Source organism: Neophocaena asiaeorientalis, unplaced genomic scaffold, assembly GCF_003031525.2.
Source record: "Neophocaena asiaeorientalis asiaeorientalis breed wild unplaced genomic scaffold, Neophocaena_asiaeorientalis_V1.1 scaffold249, whole genome shotgun sequence".
NCBI classification, from domain to species: Eukaryota; Metazoa; Chordata; class Mammalia; order Artiodactyla; family Phocoenidae; genus Neophocaena; species Neophocaena asiaeorientalis.
In genome coordinates this window covers 1,092,923-1,108,266 of record NW_020172625.1, presented here as the reverse complement: position 1 = coordinate 1,108,266, position 15,344 = coordinate 1,092,923, and the positions used below count along the sequence as shown (strand labels likewise).

General features: G+C 40.0%; 1 pseudogene; it reads left to right on the top strand.

Annotated features, from left to right (window-relative positions):
- The window catches only part of LOC112395636 (leucine-rich repeat-containing protein 59 pseudogene), a 23,062-nt pseudogene extending 8,985 nt beyond the window's left edge, over positions 1-14,077 (top strand).
- The last annotated feature ends 1,267 nt before the right edge of the window (positions 14,078-15,344 follow it).

Genomic DNA, 15,344 nt, shown 5'->3' with positions numbered 1-15,344 from the left:
TATATATATATATATATATATAAAATAATGTATATACTGTATAATATATATATATATTATAATGTATATACTGTATATATAAAAACTAAAAAGCAATCAACAGTTACCTATGTAAGGAGCTGGAGTCACCACTTCATCACAACAACAAGTAAAAAGCTGAACAGAATGAAAATCAACAAAATGTGACAATACAAGGAAAGGTGCAAACATTTCGGATGATACGTGGTAGAGAGTAAAAGCAGCAGCATGAAGAATGGAGAGTTCTTTAGTGAGAATTCATATTCTGTTGAGATTAGAAAGTATACGAAAAATTGGAATATTTATAGTAGCTTCTAGACCTGATTGAATAAAGAAAATCTATTAGGTTATGAGGTAGTATGAAACAGGATACCGACATAGAACTTGCTCAGCATGACTAGCAGGTAGGAGAAACATTGAATTTTTTCCACTATGAGTTAATTAGACCCGTGACCTAATTCTTATTCTTCACTAACAGCCATCTGTGTGCAGTTCTTCATGTAACTTAATTTCCCAAATCTCATACCTGACTTTTAGAAGTAAGAATGGTATAAAAATGGAGGACATTATTTTTCTTTCATCAAATATGTTGCACATTTTGTTTTCATGGAATCTTTATAAGAAGAGTAAACCAGAGTAAAGACAATTTGGGGAAAACCATAGCAAAAAGTCTTATTTGCCTGATATCAAAACGTTTTCATTTTGTTTTCTTCCTGGTTTTATCCACAATGACACAAATTTTTATGTAGATTGATTATGATATATAAACAAATTTTGTTTTGCTTATTTTACTAACTTTGTATTAAAATTTAAATCCGTTTACTTTTAGATTTCATTATTGCTTTTGGTTTCTTTCCATATTATAAAATGATGTGAACATTTAGAATTAAATGAAGTAATATCTTCTAGTGAAAGTTAAGACCATGGAGTCTGATATTTTAATTAATAACATGCAGATTTTAAAATTACTTTTTGCACACTTTTCAGGACATAAATTATCCCCAAATTATATGAATGTATTCTCAGTATGAAAGAGAATATTATAGAAGAATACAGGGACATGAAAGAGACGTGGAAGTGCAATAACAGATTAAACTATACAGCAGCCTGTCCTGTATTTCATCCCTCTTCAACGACCATAGCCATTTGTTTGTGCTTCTTTAATTTCTTTTATCAGTATCTTCTTGTTTTCTATGTTTTTAAGGTCTATAGTTTCCAGTGTACAGGTCTTTCATCTCCTTGGTTAAATTTATTCCTGGATATCTTATTGTTTTTGATATTATTATAAAGGGGATTGTTTTCTCAATTTCTCTTTCTAATGGTTTGTTGTTAGTGTACAGAATCACACCTGGTTTTTTAATACTGATTTTTGGATCTCGCAACTTTACTGAATTCATTTATTTGTTCTAACAGGTTTTTTTGGTGGATTTCTTAGAATTTTCTCTATATAAGATAATGTCATCTGCAAACAGACAATTTTACTTCTACCTTCTGATTTGGATGCTTTTTTCTTTCCCTTGCCCAGTTGGGCTAACTAGGATTTCCAGTACTATGTTGAATAAAAGTGGCAAGAGTGGGCATCCTTGTCTTGTTCCTGATCTTAGAGGAAAAGCTTTCAGCTTTTCATCATTGAGTATGATGTTAGCTGTGGGCTTGTCGTACATGGCATCTATTTTGTTGAGATACATTCCTTCCATACCTAATTTGTTGAGGGTTTCTAATGTGACATGATTTTGAATTTTGTCAAATGCTTTTTCTGCATCCATTGAGATGATAATATAATTTTTATCCTTTATTCTATTGATGTGGTGCCTCCCATTTAGTGATTTTTATATGTTGAATTATCCTTGCATCCTAGGGATAAATCCCACTTGACCATGGTATATGATCCTTTTAATGTGCTGTTGAATTCTATTTGCTAGTATTTCGTGGAAGATTTTTGTGCATATGTACATCAGGGATATTTTCTTTTCTTGTAGTAGTGTCCCTGTCTGGCTTTGGTATTCTACTTGATTACTCCAATCAGTTCTTGGGTTAAATATCACCTTTAAATAATTTTTTAATGAGGTATAATTGACATGCAACATTATATTGGTTTCAGGTATACAAATAATGATTTAATATTTGTATATATTATAACATGATTGCCACGATAAGTCTAGTTACATTAGTTACCATACATAGTTACATTTTTTTCTTGTGACGAGAACTTTTAAGATCTTTTAGCTACTTTCAAATACACAATACAGTATTCTTAACTGTAGTCACCATGCTGTACATTACATCCTCATGACATTTATTTTTTAACTGGAAGTTTGTACCTTTTGAACCCCTTCATCCATTTTGCCCACCCCCCCAGCCCCCTGCCTCTGGCAACCAATCTCTGTATCTATGAGGTTTTTTTTGTTTTGTTTTGTTTTTACTTTTGGATTTCACATGTGAGATCACATGGTATTTATCTTTCTCTGTCTGGCTTACTTCACTTGGCACAATGACCTCAAGGTCTATCTATGTTTTCAAAAATGGCAGGATTTCCTTCTTTTTATGGCAGAATAATATTCCTGTATCTATAATACAGGATATTAATAATAATATATCTGTATCTATATCACGTTTTCTTTATCCATTCATCCATCAATTGGCACTTAGGTTGTTTCCATATCTTGGCTATTGTAAATAGTACTGAAATAAACAGAGGGGTGCAGATATCATTTTAAGTTAGTGTTTTTGTTTTCTTCAGGTAAATACCCAGAACTGGAATTGCCAGATCATATGGTAGTTCTATTTTTAATTTTTTGAGGGCCCTCCATACTGTTTTCCATAGTGGCTGCACCAATTTACATTTCCACCAACAGTGCACAAGGGTTCTCTTTTCTCCACATCCTTGCCTACACCTCTCATCTCTTGTCTTTTTGGTAACAGCCATCCTAACAGGTATGCAGTGATATCTCATTGTGGTTCTGATTGGCGTTTCCCTTGCCTGTTTTTTTTTCCCCCACAATGCTAAATATTGTATATGAAAAACTAGAAATAATTTGATACTTGGGATGATTTTTTTAAAATCTTTATTGGAGTCTAATTGTTTTACAATGCTGTGTTAGTTTCTGCTTTACAACAAAGTGAATCGGCTGTATGTATACCTATATCCCTGTATCCCCTCCCTCTTGAGCCTCCCTCCCACCTTCCCTATCCCACCCCTTTTCTTTCTCCAGTGAGCCTTCCCTTTGCTTCTATTGGCTGTTATTCTAAGGGCACTAACAGTCCCAGGTCACGTCAACCCCAAAGGGTTTACAGTTGTTTGAACCTGGACTTTGTTTTCTGTTAGGGCCAGACTGTTTCTGGTTTAATGTTGCTTGCTGTGCCCCTCAAAATTTGGGTATTTACAAGGACCCTCCTGCTTGGCAGGCCCTGGGTGCCATTTTTGGGTCTTAGCCCTGTGAGTCTATTGAACGCTCTGCTCAGCTTCTCAATCGTACCGCCACTGCCTTTGGAATTGAGGATCATATTGAGAAAAGTTGTTGCAAGTGCTAATTGCTGTCCCCTTATCAAGTCATATAGTAGTATTTCATAATATTTATTCAGCATCACTTATTATTAATACATTGGTGGATAGTGAAGTTACTTATAACTTTTCAAAATAGGTAAAAATCAATTATATTTAAAATGGAGTTTTTTTATTAGAAATTTGCCATTTTTTTTTGTTTTATTGTCTTTAAGTATGCATTGTGGTCAAGGAGAAGCCTGATGGTCATATGATTCTTTTTCTTTTGTAGGGAAGCTGTTCTTTCTCTTTGGAATAATTTAGGAGTGTTATTTTTTAGCCTTGGCTTGTGGAATTTGATGTGTTTAGTTGTAGATTTGTGTTCATTCTCCAGATTGATACCTTTAGGTCTTTTCTTCTGCTCTGTTAAATCTTTTATTATTTCATTGATTATATATTTTTCTCTGTTATCTAGCTTTCCTTTTCCCAATGATTCTATTGAATAGATTTTGGGTCTAATAGATCTTTTCTCTGCAACTCTTTATTTCATTGCATCTTCCATCATTTTTTCCTTTCACACCATGTTCTGTGAGTCCTTTGGCTTGATTGTCTAAGCTCACTAATTTACTCTTCTGCCTAATTCATTTTGCTATTCATCTCACCTTTTGAACCTACTTTTCTTAACAAGTGCTCCAGATTTTTTCATAAATACCCTTCTAGTTTTATAGAAATGGTAAACAAATCCACATAATCTCATTATAGTCTTAACTTGCTCCACTAAATATTTTTCCATATGTTAGTTTTCTACTTACTGAATTGGAGTTCATTCTTTTTTGTTTGTTTGTTTGTTTCTGCGGCACGCGGGCCCCTCACCGCCGTGGCCCCTCCCGCCGCGGAGCACAGGCTCCAGACGCGCAGGCCCAGCGGCCATGGCCCACGGGCCCAGCCGCTCCGCGGCATGTGGGATCTTCCCGGACCGGGGCACGAACCCGTGTCCCCTGCATCGGCAGGCGGACTCCCAACCGCTGCGCCACCAGGGAAGCCCTGGAGTTCATTCTTTAATAGTTTTGGTTTTCCTCAGATATCTTCTGGTTCTTAGTTTATCTGCTCATATTTTCAGAACCATTTCCTACTTACTTGCTTATGGATGCATGTTTTGACTAAAGAAGCTTGTCTTTGGAGAGATATGAATACTGAAGAACATGGTGTGACGGCAACCTATAATTTGGTTTTGAAAGCACCCCCTTCATCTCTCTCTGTGCCTTCAAGCTGCCTGGAATCCTCTGGTTTTAGTGCTCTATTCGCTGATACCTTTTGGAAGCAAACTCAGTTACTGTATCCTCTCAAGATATTTGTACAAGGTGACAGCTTGAGTTGATAGTTACCTAAAGCTCCGTTATCATTCCTTATATCCTTTGACCCCCAGTGTCCTCCTAACCTACTCTGATCTCAACACCATTTATTTACTCTGTGTATTTTCATTACAATTGTATGTAGTTTTCAGTTCCTCTTTCATTCCTATTGGTTTTCTGTTCTTCAGAAATTCACCAAATTTTTTTGTTTTCCAATAACATAAAATATTTTAGACAGCTTTGGTTTCATTTCAAATGATTTTGGACTAGGGTGGAAGTGGTTGTTTGTGATCAGTCCAAACTCGCCACCAGGGAAGCCCTGGAGTTCATTCTTTAATAGTTTTGGTTTTCCTCAGATATCTTCTGGTTCTTAGTTTATCTGCTCATATTTTCAGAACCATTTCCTACTTACTTGCTTATGGATGCATGTTTTGACTAAAGAAGCTTGTCTTTGGAGAGATATGAATACTGAAGAACATGGTGTGACGGCAACCTATAATTTGGTTTTGAAAGCACCCCCTTCATCTCTCTCTGTGCCTTCAAGCTGCCTGGAATCCTCTGGTTTTAGTGCTCTATTCGCTGATACCTTTTGGAAGCAAACTCAGTTACTGTATCCTCTCAAGATATTTGTACAAGGTGACAGCTTGAGTTGATAGTTACCTAAAGCTCCGTTATCATTCCTTATATCCTTTGACCCCCAGTGTCCTCCTAACCTACTCTGATCTCAACACCATTTATTTACTCTGTGTATTTTCATTACAATTGTATGTAGTTTTCAGTTCCTCTTTCATTCCTATTGGTTTTCTGTTCTTCAGAAATTCACCAAATTTTTTTGTTTTCCAATAACATAAAATATTTTAGACAGCTTTGGTTTCATTTCAAATGATTTTGGACTAGGGTGGAAGTGGTTGTTTGTGATCAGTCCACTCTGCTTTGCAATGAAAATCATACTGTTGCAGGGGTGTAAACTGTAGAATAAAAACCTCAGAAGCAGTTTATACAGAAACACATGATGATGGTTTGTGTCTACTTCTGGTGTTGCTATAGTGAGAGGACAGGTGTAGGAAGGTAAGCATGAGATTTCCAGAAATTGATTTGTATTCCAAGTTGAATATTGAATCTTTGGTCCTTGGTTAGCCAAAAAAAAAAAAAAAAAGAGAGAGAGAGAGAGAGTGAGCCAACTGTATAATAAAGAATGAGCTAGAATACAAATCAGAGAAATCCTTCAGAATGATCAAGCAGGTCTTCTTACACAAAACATCTTCCAAAAAACACAGGACACAGATGAGTATTTGATTCCAGGAAATAAATTTTAAGAAAATAACCATGTTGAAGAACAGGATTTTGGTTGATTTCAGGATACTGATTATTGACAATGATTGACATTCCATTGGAGCCTTCACCAGAGAAGATTGCCAGTAGCTCTGAAGTAAAGCACTAGACCAGTAATTTTCTGTGGTATGTAAGTAATAATCATTTCATTTCTTAAGCCATCTCAGTGTATCCACCCTGAGTCTAGGTACTCAGAGAAGTTCAGAAACCACTTAAAATATATTCATAATGAAAAACCAAAGTTTAAGCACAGTTAAAATCATGTATTATATGTTATTTTAAAAAGCCCATTACCAAAAGTGCACACTGGCATTGTACAACATGGAAACAATCCATTGAGGTCAAGTCAATTCTAGGAATTTTAGAAGTTTGAATCCATCTTCATGCATTTAAATTTGAAACTGAGAAACAAGAGTAATAGAATGATATAAGTGGAAGGACCTGGAAACTCATTAGACTAACATCACCAGCATTTTAATTATCTGGAATTTTAAAATAAACATGGTTTGGACCTTAAATTATATCTATGGTGATTGCCAAAGATAGCTGCATGTCAGAATCACAGAGAGGACATTTTCTTTGAAATGCAAAACCCCAGGTCTTACTCAGAGATTTCATTTCAGTTGGTTTTCAGGGGCCCTTGGGAATTTACAATGTTAAAAATCTCCCTAGATGACAGAGGACACGTAGCAAGATATCTGATTTAGAAAACTTACTGGTTTCTTCATGGTTCCTTCATTTATAGAATATGCATGCTATATATTCTTTCTTTCTTTCTTTCTTTCTTTCTTTCTTTCTTCCTTCCTTCCTTCCTTCCTTCCTTCCTTCCTTTCCTTCCTTCCTTCCTTCCTTCCTTCCTTCCTTCTTTCTTTCGTTCCTTCTTTCTATCTTTTTTACTAAAAGGTCTAGAGTTTTCCTCAAAATGCTTTTAGATCCCAATTGTTTTAGGGAAATAAGTTAATAAAAAATTAACTATAGCAGGAAATCAACCTATATCCATGGAACCTAAGTGGTTTTAAAGAGTTCATCTTTTTTTGCTTTCAACACTACCCAATGAAGAAAAATAAAGCTCCCCCCAAAGAATAGCTTTTGTAACTCTTATTGCAAGTTCACAAAAACAGGAAACATCTGAGCTCTAGCAAAATCCTTTGATGCAAACTTGCAATACTAACTCCTCAGAAAAAGAGAACATAAATGAAATCTCTCATCTGCAGCATGATCTTTCACTGAGTTCATTGCCATTCTCTAAGTAAGTCCTAGGAATCACCCACAGATTTTCATAGTGTCAACTTGTGGCTGTTCCTGGAGTATCCAAATTTGCCTTTAGTTTTGATAGTCTCTTCCTATTTGTTTTTAAACTTGTAACAAACCTGCAACATCTCACACTTCTTTCTTCCTTTCTCCCTCCCTCTCTTCCCCCCCGTCTTTTTGCCTAGCGATTATCAGTATGGAAGAAAATGTGCATTTGAATGCTGTTTTCACCACTTCACTCCCTAGATTAAAATTTTTCAAAGGCTTCCCATTTTTCTTAGGATGAAATAAAAAGTCCGGTGTGCTGGTTATTCTCTGTTTGCCATCTTTTCCTCCCCTAATTTCTCTATGTCCCAAGAAAGACACCGGATGGGATGCACTGGCAAAGCATGAGGAGAGACGGAGGGTTTGGAGGTATTTCCTGCTGCTTCCCTGTTTCTGCCTTTCTTCTCTGCCAGCAGGTGTGGGTAGCCTCACCTCCACAGCTCCAGCTCCCACCAGACTCCAATACTTCTCTTCTTCCTTCTTGTCCTAGGGATGGTGAGAGCTTCCTGTTATGCTTTCTCTGGGTGCTGACTCCTGAAATACTGCCTACACATCTGGAAGTATCCCTATTGTTAAAATCTCACTATTAAACCATCTGAATAAGTTGTGTTTCCTCCTAGGACCTTGAGGTCCTGCGTGATCTAACCTCCGCCTACCTCACCCACCCTTCACTCTAATTCCAGCCACTGTTTCTCCTTCCCACAGGCATGTGCTACTTCCTTTTCCTGAAAGGTTCCTCCTCACCCTTTTTCCTGGCTAAAGTCCCTTCCTCCCATCCTTCAGGTCCGTGTATTTGAAATGATTTGTAGATCAGTCAGTACCAAGAAGTTCCCAGCGAATATCTGACACTTACTGAATGTTTTCTGGTTGAGGATAGTAATGTTCATGCAAATTGCTTTGCCAACAAGTTAGCCCAGGGAAACAGTGCAGATGAATTGCTTTGTACATCTTTTTCGTTATTTGGTTTAATAGATTGGACATACAAAAATTATTTTAACCTAGTGGAAAATCAAGTATGTTTGACCCCAAGCCTTTTAAGAAACATTTGCTAGACATGTTTCATCCTTTCAAAACTTTATAGGAAATTTATTGGGCGCTTAGGGAGGAGAATGCTTATATAGACTGTACAACAAACTTACATTCTCTTCCTTACCCCAATGTATTTCCTATAAAACTTCAAAAGGATGCAAAGTTTGTTTCTATATGATATTGTACAATGAAAGAAATAGAATGGTCTAGAATATTAATTGTTGCTGCAAGTTAGTTTTAAACCTGCTTGGTTCTGAAGAAAACCTTATGCAACCAGGACCAGAAACAGCTTTAACTATTGATGGTCGCCATTTGCTGCGGGATATACACAGCCGTGCCTTTTTAACTCAGTAACCTTTTGGTTTGATCTCTATGAGCACTGCCAGTGTTTGTGAGGATCTTGAATATTTCACTTCTATTGACCTCCTGATTAGAGCAGGAGTCTTCCTACTTTATGCAGCATCTCACCTCTCTCTGAGCTCCTTCACATGCAGTGTCTAATCTTGACCCAGTGAGGTGCCTCTAGGCTCAGAATGTTCAATGCCTTGGAGAAGGCCAGAGGTATTGAAAGGGGAAGAGTTTTATAATAACCTTGGATTTTCTCTCACAAAGTTTGGTCTTTCTTCCACTATTTTATATGTCTTTTACACATATCCCTGACTATCAAAAATTTGGGCCATCATCTTTTCCTCTGCCTCTGAAAATAGATTTATTTAAAAGGGAAAGGGAAGAGCTGACATTATAGTTGGGCCAAGACAAAGAACGCTGTATGTGGTTGTTTAACGTGCCGAGCATTAATGTCTGGCAAATAGTAGATGTTCCACAAATATTAGTTCTCTTGGAAGAGAACTCTGGAAAAGTGTTTTCTGGAAACAAATAAACAAACACAGAAACAACTGAGAACACTGTGTCTTAGTAAAAAGTTGCCATTGGTATATGAGCAAAGAGCAAAAGCCGCTGGTGCCCCCAGATCATGGGGTTGAGTTACACTGGTCTTGGATCTGACGTCTTTCCTGAATTAGAAAGTAAAGAAGTTTGACTATTAATTTTAAGGTCATTTATTTAGAGAGTATCTGGACCATGTTATTTTTTGTCACAGTTCATCTGCTTAATGAAGGCCATCAAGCGCAATTTGAACTCAGTTAAACCCAGGAAATGCCTCTGTGTGTCGTTGCAATACTTGTCTCCTCGTGTGGTCTGCAGAAGCGGGGGCCAGAGCATGGTAACCAGGCTGAGTCCTTGTCCTACAGCTCCTTTAGTGCCAACTCCATAAATTGGTCAGTTCTCCTTTGTTTAGACAAACTGTCTCCCATTTCAAGAGCAGTCATTTGCAATAACCTGGTAAGATTAGCGGGCCTTGGTCAGGGCCTTTGGTCCACCTGCTGATGCAATCACCAGGGCAAATGGATGAGCCAGGAGTACACCTTGACGGTGGCTCAGAGGTGAACCTCCAATTTAGCCCCTCACTTCCACAGTGGGATCCTTGTGTTTAAAACCCTGATCCCTCAGTGCCTAGTGGTCCAAGGAAAAAAGAATTATTTTAAGTGTAGGATGACGATTTTTTTCCTCCTCTCAAGCCATTTGAAACCTTTAGCCCATTTGGATTCTTGAAGAAGCGGAGGGAAAGAATCATGGGTGGGGGAAGAGGGACAATCCTCTTGAATAAAAAAGCCAATCATCAGGTGACACCCCCGGCATTAACATTTAGTAACTGATAATTGCTGTAACTAGGGCCATTGAGCTTTGCAAATATTACCCAGTAAATTTTAATTAGCACCTGGGGGATTGAAGAGTTTCAGAATAAGCTCTTGGGAGAAGCTTCCCCAGCCAGGGGCTGTGTGCTGAGTAATTTTAGATCAGCTGGCCTGTCAGAGTGGATCAGTGTCATCACACCACTTACCCTGAGGAAAATGCACCTGCTTCTACATGGAAATAAGGGGCATTATTTGGTCATTTGTGCTGCTTATTTCCACTGCTCCCCTGGTTTGGTGAGTGGGGAGTATAAGGACTAAATCATGAGGCTTTGGAGGAGAAAGGAAGGAGAGTTCTATTGCCCTTCAAGGACACATGCTTTCACCGGCCCTGAGGGCTTCCTCTTCCTCTTTTGGTTGCCTTGGGACCTCTCTTAGAACTGTATCAACATGGGATGCATTTTACTATGAGAACTGATGGTGCTATTTTGCAATAAAGATATTTCTTCTTATTTTCTTTTTGTATGGGGAATTTATAATTGTATTTTGAAGGGGGGGGGTGAGAAATTAGGTAAGGCGGAACACTGATCCATGACAGGGAATCTATTAAAGGCTAAACCAAAATATGGACTAGAAATATTTAGAAACAAGTATGTGCAAAGATAAAACCTCACTGATTTTTTAAAATTGCGTAGTACATGAAACGCCTCCTAATTGTAAAAGAGTCAACGAATACAGAAATATTGAGCTAATATTTATAAATCAACTATCTGGAAGCGCTATACTAAGCAAATTATGTATGCTGTTTTTATTGTCCCTAGTTATAGATAGAAAAAATGAACTTAGAGCGATTAATCAACTTACTCCAGGTCATTCAGGTATTATGTAGCAGTGCCTGGATTTGACCTCAAGCAACTTAACTTGAGAGCCCACACTTTCATAGCTCTGAGACATACATGTTTACATGTAAATAAATGTATGCATGCAAGATGTACACACATGTGCATAGGTATATGCACACACATTCTTATCACACAACATTCACTCCTTTTTCTCATTGATTTTTGAATTGCTTTAAGAGCAAGGATTTTAACACCGAATTGAATAACTGTAACAAATATTTTAAGATGCACTTCAAAGAAAGCCTAGGATTAGCCCTCAGGGAAATGCAAATAGGAACCAAAATGAGATACTGTTTCACACCTACTAGGATGGCTATCATCAAAAAGTCAGATAATAACAAGTGTAGGTGAGGAAGTGGAGAAATTGGAACTCTCCTACACTGCTGGTGGGAATGAAAAATGATTCAGCCACTTTAGAAAATTGTCTGGCAGTTTTCAAAAGCTTAACCATAGAGTTACCATAGAATCCAGCATTTTCTCTTCTGGGTGTAGAACGAAGAGAAATGAAACCATGTGTCTACACAAAATCTTGTACATTTATAGTAGCATTCTTCATAGCAGCCAAAAGGTGGAAACAGAACAATGTCCACTAACTGATGAATGGATAGACAGAATGGGACATATCTGTACAATAAAATGTTATTCTGCCATGAAAATAAATGAGGTATTGATACATGCTACGACATGAATGAACCTTAAAAATCTTACACTGATTGAAGGAAATAGTCACAAATGCCACATACTGTAGTATGCTTCCGTTATATGAAATGTCCGGAACAGACAAATACGTGGAGACAGCGGATTAATGGTTGCCTAGAGCTGGAGGGACGGAAGAGTTGGGAGCTGGCAGCCAAGGGGTACAGGGTTTCTTTCTGGGGTGGTAAAAATATTCTAAAACTGATTGTGGTGATGATTGCACAACTGTAAATATACCGAAAGCCACAGAATCATACGCTTTTTTTAAAAATTGGAGTATAGCCGCTTTACAATGTTGTATCAGTTTGTACTGTACAGCAAAGTGAATCAGCTATACATATACATATATCCCCTCTTTCTTTAGATTCTCTTCCCATATAGTCATTACAGAGTATTGAGTAGAGTTCCCTGTGCTATACAGTAGGTTCTCATTAGTTAGCTGTTTTAGACATAGTATCAATAGTGTATACATGTCAATCCCAATCTCCCAATTCATCCCATTACCCCCTTCCCCCATGGTATCCATACGTTTGTTCTCTACATCTGTGTCTCTATTTCTGCTTTGTAAATAAGATTATCCATACCAGTTTTTTCAGATTCCACATATATGCGTTAATATACGATATTTGTTTTTCTCTTTCTGACTTACTTCACTCTGTATGACAATCTCTAGGTTCATCCATGTCTCTACAAGTGACCCAGTTCCGTTCCTTTTTATGGCTGAGTAATATTCCATTGCATATATGTGCCACATCTTCTTTATCCATTCATCTGATGATGGACACTTAGGTTGCTTCCATCTCCTGGCTATTGTAAATACTGCTTCAGTGAACATTGTGGTACATGTCTCTTTTTGAATTATGGTTTTCTCAGGGTATATGCCCAGCAGTGGGATTGCTGGGTCATATGGTAGTTCTATTTTTAGTTTTTTAAGGAACTTCCATACTGTTCTCCATAGTGGCTGTAAATGAGTGACTTGTATGGTGTGTGAATTACATCTCTAAAAACTGTTAAAAAAAAAGAAAAACCTAGGTGCACATGGTGACAACATTTTAGTTGAATGACTTTCGTGGGATGAGTTACTTCCTCATCGTTGTCGCAGCTGCACCGGTGGGAACGGGGCACGGGGCTCAGAGTGCCAACCGGGGGGCGGATAGGTGGCAGGGGATGCAGGCATTGTCGGTTGGGTGCGAGTCTGCCGAGCCACCGAGCGGCTTCTCACCCCTTCTCTTGCCCGTCGGAGCCCCGTTCAGCCGGCGTCACCAAGGGCGGGAACCTCCGCGACGAGCTGGACAGCAACAAGCTGGCCCTGAGCCTCAGCGACCCGAATGAGGTCCCGGTCAAGGAGTTGGCTGCCCCCCACTCCCCCCAAAGGCCACCATACTGGATCCGTCCCGCAATAAACTGACTACCCTTCCGTCGGATTTCCGTGGCCTCGCACACCTGGTGAAGCTGGACCTGAGTAAGAACAAACTGCGGTAGCTGCCAGCGGGTTTCGGCCTCCTGGTCAACCTCCGGCACCTGGACCTCCTCAACAGCAGGCTGGTCACCCTGCCTGTCAGCTTTGCTCAGCTCAGGAGTCTGAAGTGGCTGGGCCTGAACGATAACCCCCTGGATCCTGTCTTGCTTGGACGAGAAGCAGCGTGAGCAGTGCGCCAACAGGGTGTTAGAGCACACGAAGGCGGTGCAGCTCGATCAGGAGCGAGAGGGGCAGCGGCAGCTGGAAATAGACCGCGAGGCCGAGAAGACGTGGGAGGCCAAGCAGCGAGCTAAGGAGGCTCCGGAGCGGAACTGCGGAAGCGGGAGAAGGCGGAAGAGAAGGAGCGCCGGAGAAAGGAGTAGGACGCCCTCAAAGCAGCCAACCAGGAGCATAAGGAACCTAAGAAGGAAACAGATCAAGCCCCGAAATCTAAGTCCAGCTCTCGGCCCCAGGAGACCACGCGGGAGCCACACTCGATCCTGGGCTGTGCTGGGGCTGCCGCTGCTGCTGCTGTTGCGTGTGGCTGGCGGGCTCGTTGCTTGTCGGGTGACGGAGCTGCAGCAGCAGCCCGTCTGCACCAGTGTGAACACCATCTACGACAACGCGCTCCGGCGCTGCGCAGCCACGGCATCCTCCGGTGGGTCCTGCAGACCCATTCTCAGCAGGGAGCTTGTCCTCCACGCCTGCTGCCCCCTAGCCTTGGAGCTTGGACTCCTATGGAATTGGGTTCTGCTGGACACAACCTCTTTTTAGTGTCAGACCTACCTGCCCTCATCACGTGGCTGCCGTTTGGTACTTGAGACCTCCTCTGTGTAAGACTCCTTTGTTCCTTCGTCAGGGTCCCCTGATGGAATAAGGAGAAATAGGAGGTGGGGAATACCCCTGCATGCTTAAAAGAGTAGGCTTGGGGTGGGGAGAGGAAAAAGCATAGCCATTCCTAGTTGTTATAGAGAGCTGTGTAAAGGCAAGACTCATTTCTACTAAAGGTCAGTTGTCACTACATTTATACTTTTGTATGTCACAAACCCTTTCTTTCATTCCTCCCTGGGGAGCCAGGGCAGATCAGGAGGCAGTGTGTTATTGGGGACTAGGGGAACACCATACTCAGCAAATCTAGTCTAAATTGGGGGGGCGAGGGGCATACCTATTTTTTAAGGACCTCAGACATTCAGATATTTTAACAGTCCTACAAAATCTCAGGCTGTGACAGGACTTCCAGACCATCCAGTCCAATGTAACACTTGTAGACAGGGAAACTGAGGCCTTCCAGGACTTGCCTCTGGTCTCCCAGCTAGTTTGAGGCAGAACTGGGTTCCCACCCTGGTATCCCTTCTTTCCATCATTTTGCCTCCTTTATAATGTCTTGAGAGAACAAAATTTACACCAGGATTGAGTGTCTCTTGGCTGGAATATAGAATCTTTCATGGGAAACAGATTCATGACCCACAGGTAGAAATCTCATAGCCATGAGGGTCTTGGGCAGCTCTTGTAGAGTCCTGAGGCAATTTATGTGGCTTCTATAAAATGGGGACAGTCCAGGCTCCTTGCATCAATTTGAGAGCATTCATTCCCTGATTGCCAGTAAACAAGAAGGTGGACCCTTGCAAAGCCACGTTGTCTGTGACAACTCTGTTACATAATTGGTGTGACTAAATACCTCATAGGCAACCCGAAAACTAAAGCTTCTTAAGAGACTTTGGTTTAGAATTCATTCTAGACGCAACTACACCTACACAATGAAGGGAAATAAGTAGCATCATGGAGTTTAAAAGTGGTACATTAACGACTAGCACAAATGAGGGCTGTCCATTCTCTTGTCTGCCAGACTCAGCATTTTCTTGCTCTGTGGCCTCCTTTGCCTCTTTTCACAACAGCTGGATGAAGGGATCAGAAATGGCTGTCATGGTGCTCCTTCACAGGAGACTCCTGACTGAAAGCTCCTTGCCTCTCCCCAGGGAGAGCAAGGACCTGTCATGCTCAGAGACAGAATGGATTCCAGCCTTTTAGTACTAGTGGCCCATGGATAGGACTGACACTCGGGACTCTCCTGATAGTGGAAGAAAAGAC